The following is a 6,596-nucleotide window of genomic DNA, read 5'->3' on the forward strand; positions in this document are numbered from 1 at the left end:
CTAATCAAAACCCTAGAGTCTTGGTACAAATAAGAATTCTCTTGGAGGAGCCAGAGCGATAGTACAGCAGGTAGGGCATTTGCCTTGCATGTGTCTGACCCGGGTTCAATTCCCGCCATCCCATATGGTCCCCAAAGCACCGCCAGGAGTACCCCTGAGCATCACTGTGTGTAACCCAAAAAGCAAAAAAAAAGTTCTCTTGGAAATTTGTCACTCATTCATAGTTCATCTCCCTTTTTCCTTTTTGGGGACGGGGGATGGGGAGTAGTTTGGGGGTCACACACAGCAGTGCTTGGCGGCTACTTCCATCTCTGGTGCCAGGGATTGAATGGGGGCAGCAGTATGCTAAACAGGTACCTTAACCCCTATACTATCTCTACCCATCTGCAGGCTACCATGTTTAAAAAAAAAAAAAAACTAATTCATCATTTGACTGCATTGAGCTTGCCCTTGAATGCTTAAAGTGAAAGTTTTTTTTTTTTTTTAATCAAAGTGATTGCAAGTGAGATCATTGTGTTTGGTGCAGGAAGCCTGGGTTTAATCCCTGGTGTTGTGTGCTATTTCTCACACTGCCAGGAACTACCCCTGAGCAACGTGCTGCAAGTTGCTGCCCTTGAACACCAACAGGTATGAACAGTAACAAAAGATCCTTTCGTTTTATTATAAAATAGAGATACGGGCGTGAAGATGGAAAGGTCATAAAACCAGGATTGCAAACCAAGCTTTTTACACTATGGTTAGAGCTGTCCGAAAATGGAAAGGTTCCCCACCAGAGATGAAAAATACCTATCCATCCAGGAATGTTGCAGAGAGGTTCCTGGCTTACAAAGTGGTAGTAATACCGGAAATGCCGCAGTGCCAGAAGGTTCTATGAATTGCAGGGTCTTCTTTTTAATTTTTATTGAGATTCTGTAGTTTACATTACTGTTAGTGATGATTACTCATATAATTCCACCACACTGGATTACAGGGTTTTCAAGTAAATAAATGTGTATGTACTGAGTAACAAAACATGCGTGCTGTGCACTACAGTCTGTTCAAGTAGATGAGCTGGTTTTCATGGAAAAGGGACAAACTGAAGAAACTGGGTTACCTTTCATAAGTTACAAGTTATTGACCAGCATTTGAACCCAGGTCTGCCTCAAGCACGTCTCTCTTGCCATGAATCTATTACGTGGAGAAAAGTTAACACTGTAGGAGAATTCTAGTTCATGATGGTAGGAGAGTCTCCTGCCCCCATGCCTGGCTGTCCTCGCCGGGGCCCCATGGAGGGAGGTGGGTTGATTTCTCCCTCCCTCCCCCCCAGCAGAGCCCCAGCAGTCAAAGACCTCCAGAACCAGCCACAGTCATGCTGAGACCTCTCTCCACACGTCCGGAGAAGCCTCATGCATGAAGGAACTGGCAGAGGAACCCAGGCATGTGGATCCCCGGGCTGAGATCTCCAAGCCTGCTCGGATTGGGACTGGGCCTTCTCCACCCAGATCCCCCATCTTCCAGTAGGTAGGCGTCACACTCACCAGCTGCTGCCAGCACCAGGTTGGTCCCATCAACGGCGAAGACGCAGAGAATATAAAACCCAGCTCCTGGAAGCGTGTGGCTGCATTTGTGGCCACGCAACATCTTATTATCTCGTTTTTCCTTTGGAGAGCCCGACAGGCTACCAAAAGTATCCTGTCCACACGGCAGAGTCTGGCAAACTTCCCGTGTTGTACTCAGTATGCCAAATACCAGTAACAATGATGGGTCTCATTCTCCTAACCTGAAAGAGCATTGAATATGGCTCTTTTAAAATCTCAGGGCTAGGAAGAAGGAGACGGTACTAGTGCCTGCTCAAGGCAATTGATGAACAACAGGATGATCGTGATTGTGATCGTGATGGTAGGAGAATAGATAATTGTGACTTCAATCTTGCAAGGAATATAGGTAATAAGTGAGAAACATAATGCTCAGAGAGGATTCTTGCCCTGGGATTGAAGTTCACCTCTGTGACACTGGGCAAGCCAGTTGGCCACCAGGAACTCCAGTTTTCTAGGAAAAGGAAAAAATATGTGAGTATGTTGGCCCGTAGGACCCACGATGGGCTTACAGAGACAGTCCTGTCAGACAGGACTGTTATACTAGTATTTCAACACGGTGTCTCAGCAAGCTCTTGCACACAGTAAGTAAGGCTAAATGAAAAATTTCTTTTCAAGGAGAATGATAGGACTTTATCCCAATGATTTGGTAATGACAACTTTGAGAAGTTTTTAGAAGCAAAGTCCAAGGGGTCAGTTATCATTCTTTGGTCAGCATTTTGATTCACTGTTGGACAAAAGTCTTGATGTTTCGACCAATACAGAGATTAGATAAAATGGAGTGGAGAGGCACAGACAGGTACTGCATGATTGAGTTGGTATCCCATCTTAACTTTGAACCACAGGATTGAATTGGATGAAAGGTTATTGCATAGGGGTGATCAGGAGACCCTTTATCCCAAGGTACCAGTCAATTTCTCCCACGATGAGCAATGACTTGGTTGCCACAGCACCATAAACACAAATACAATGTGAGCTATACATCTAGTTAAGAATGAGAGAACACTGCTATGCCACATCCCCCGAACCACCCTCACAGAATTTGTGCCATAAACTGAGAAGTCCAGTCTGCTGTTCAGTAAACAGCTAAAGCTCTGTCCCATCCTCTTGTGAGGCATCCATTGGACTTAGGTAAAGGTAAAGGTAAAGGCCCTCCCGTTGATCATCAATTTGCTCGAGCGGGCCCAGTAACGTCTCCATTGGAGACTTTGTTGTTACTGTGTTTGGCATATCGAATATGTCACGGGGAGCTTGCCAGGCTCTGCCGTGCAGGCGAGATACTTTCGGCAGCTTGCTGGACTCTCCGAGAGGGGCGGAGGAATCGAACTCGGGTTGGCCATGTTGGCTGCATGCAAGGCAAATGCCCTATTGGACTTAGATGGGATGCATTTTAGACATTGAGGCTAAGTATAAGACTTTGAAGACGTTGAGAATATGAATTTAAAGAAAAAAGAAATTAAAAAAATACAACAAAGAAGAAAAAAAGGGAAGATGAATTTTTTGGTGCACTTCAATGGTTAGATTTTAGAAAGTGCCCATTTATATTTGGAGGAGGGGTACAAACCTTCCCAAAGAAAGTTCAGCAACACTTACAACAGTTAGAACAATCCCGCAAGAATTACTTAAAGGGCACCCATAAAAAAGCAAACAATCATTTGCAAATATAACAACCCCCCATGGCAGCACAGTCATTTATATCAATAATCTCTCTCAATGTTAGTGGACTAAATTCTTCTATCAAAAGGCAGAGTAGCTGAATGGATGAGGAAAGAAAATCTACGTGCTGTTTACAGGAAACACACCTAAACTCAGTTTAGCTAACAAGCTCAGAGTAAAAGGATGGAAAACAATTATACAAGCCAATCATAGACCAAAAAACAAAAAAATTGCTGGTACAGTCATACTTTTATCAGACCTACTAGCACTCAGTCTAAAGTGAGTAGACAGGGATGAACAACACTTATTGGTTAAGGGAACAATTGATCAAAAAGTACTAATTCTTGTAAACATTTATGTACTGAATGAAGGGTCAGCAAAGTTCACAGAGCTTCTGCTCACAAACTTCAAGAAATACATCAATGGAAACACATTAGTAGCAGGAGGCTCCAACACTCCACTTTCCCCATTACACAGATCTAGCAGAGGGAATATCACTAAAGATACAAGACCCTAAATGAGAAGCTAGAAGAACTAGGATGAAAAAAAATTTACAGGGTTTCTCATGACCCCATAATTGAATGCATATTCTTCTCTAGTGCCCATGGAATATCTCCTAGCATATATCACATGACGGCGTAACTCAAGCCTGCATAGCACTGTAGCACTGCCCTCCCATTGTTCATCGATTTGCTTGAGCAGGAACCAGTAACGTCTCTATTGTGAGACTTGTTGTTACTGTTTTTGGCATATCAAAACGCCACTGGGAGCTTGCCAGGCTCTCCCGTATGGGCGGGATACTTTCTGTAGCTTGCCAGGCTCTCCAAGAGGGATGAGAGAAATCAAACCTGGGTTGGCAGCGTGCAAAGCAAACATCCTACCCGTAGTGCTGTCACTCCAACCCCAAACCTGCCTAAATTTAGAAATCATACAATACCATGAAAATAGAAGCTAACCACAAGAAGAAGATGACATGGGGGTATGACCTGCCACCAGCAGGTCAATCTGTACCTGTGAGGCGAGTGCATCAGCAGCCTGATGGCACCTTCAAACTTCCAGATACCCCAAAATTGCTGCTGTGCCTTTGGCCAGACCCCAAAAACTCGGGGCAATGTTTACCAAGAAAGTAAACAGCCAAAAGTTAGGTATGTGGGAGACAAACCCACAAACCACCTTTGGCTCAGCTATATAATTGGAGGCATGGCCTCTCTGGTTCCTGATCGAACTGCTTAATGACCATGATCGCAGAGACTCAGAAACAAATCAGACGAGATCGGGCACATTCAGGGTGGTATGGCCGTAGACTCAGAAACAAATCTAGAAACACAACAGCTTTTGGCAGAAATGCGTCCAGTCTCTGCAGTAGATTATGGGAGCTGGGCCACCCCAGGTGGGAATAGGTTTTGTCCCTTGGCCTGTTCCCCCTGGTGGCCCAGTGGCTGCCATCCTCCAGAGGCCACTGCACAGTCAGGTTTGGGCCCACAGTGAAGAGACACGTGGGGCCTCACGGGATGGGGTGAATTTGGCCCTTTCCTTCCCATCCCAATGAGACCCCGAGTCGCTGCCCATGAATGGCATCTCTGGCTCCTGATCAAGCTGCTTAACGGCAATGATCCCAGACACTCTGAAACAAATCTCGAAACCCAGTGGCTTTTGGCAGAAATGCATCCCGACCACTCAGTAGGTTACCGTTGCCGGGCCATTCCAGGGGGAGAAAGGTGCTGTCCGTCCGCCTGCTCCCCCTAGGTGGCTCGGTGGCTGTCATCCTCCAGAGGCCATTGGACAGTCAGTTTCGGGCCCTCAGTGATGAGACATGTGGGGCTTCACGGGATGGGGGTGGAGCCGGCCCTTTTCTCCCCTAACCAACAAGAACCCAAGTCGCCGCCCATGAATGGCCTTTCTGGCCCCTGATCAAGCTGCTTAACGGCCATGATCCAAGAGACTCAGGAACAAATCTTGGAACCCAGCAGGTTTTTGCAGAAATCCCTCCAGGTTTAATTGTTAAAAATTTCAGAATTTCAAAATCGCACAGCCACTGCAGCAGCCACGCGATTCATAACCAGCAATAGAAAGCAAATTGTCTACTGTTGCCTTTTCAGCCGATCTGAGTGTTGGGGTAAAATCCCAAATAATAATGGTGGGTCTGGTGTCAAAATATTGAATGTAATCAAAGGAGAGAGTAATGTGGAAATCATCTGCCCCACAGGTAGAGAGAGTGGATGGGGGTATACTGGGGTTTTGGGGGGTGGAGAATGGGCACTGGTGAAGGTACAGGTGTTTCATTATATGACCAAGACTTAAATCTGAAAGCTTTGTAACTGCTCTCATGGTGATTCAATAAATAAAATTATAAAACGAAAAAAAAAGTAAGGTGGAGTTCATGCCCAATTCAATCAGCTAATCAGTGGCTGAATAAATAGCAGTACTTCTACAAAAAAAGAAGAAGATGACAGATGGATGGCTTATAGGCACATCAAAAGTGCTTGTCATCACTTATTAAGGAAGTCCAAATCAAGATGACTCTGAGATGTCATCTCACACCAGTGAGAATGATACATATAAACAAACAAATAAACAACCCCCCTGGGAACCATCGGTATAGGAGATATGGTAAAAAGGAACTCTTATCCACTGCTAGGGGAATTTTTTCTGGCTCCACCCGAATGGAAAACATGGAGAGTTCTCAGTAAAGAAAACACTGAGCTGCCATACAACCTATAGATTCCACTTATGAATATCTACTCCAAGGTCACAAAGACTGTCATTCAAAAGGACATATATACATCACTATCATTGCAGCATTTAGTACAATAGCGAAGTTATGAAAGCATCTTAGTGTTGAATGGCAGATGAGCGGATAGTGAAGATGTGGAACACTATACAGCTACAAGGAATGATAAAATGTAGCAGTTATGGACTGGGATGATAGTGTGGCTGGCAGGGCACTTGACTTTCACGCAACCCACGGGGGTTCAATCCCTAGAACCCCGTGTGGTCCTCTGAGCTCACTGAGAATGATCCTTGAGTGCAGAGCCAGGGGTAAGCTCTGAGCACCATCAGGTTTGACCTCAAAATAAGGACAAAAATATGCAAGTCACTACAACGTGGATGGAACTAGAAGATACATAAAGTGAACTAAGTCAGAAGAAGAAGGACAAACTTAGGACAATCTCACTTACTTGTGGCATATAAAATAACTGCATGAGTGAATACAAGGCATTAAAGGGAGAATACCTAGATCACCCTTGGCCCCAGAGAACTTGAGGGAGAAGGATAAATAAGGAAAGCAATTGAGGGAGGAAAAGAGATGAGGGGTGGTATATCTATATATCCAAACTAGAAAGCCATCAACAAAGAAAGCACACA

This window comes from Sorex fumeus, unplaced genomic scaffold (assembly GCF_029834395.1).
Source record: "Sorex fumeus unplaced genomic scaffold, SorFum_2.1 ptg000044l, whole genome shotgun sequence".
Classification (NCBI taxonomy): Eukaryota; Metazoa; Chordata; class Mammalia; order Eulipotyphla; family Soricidae; genus Sorex; species Sorex fumeus.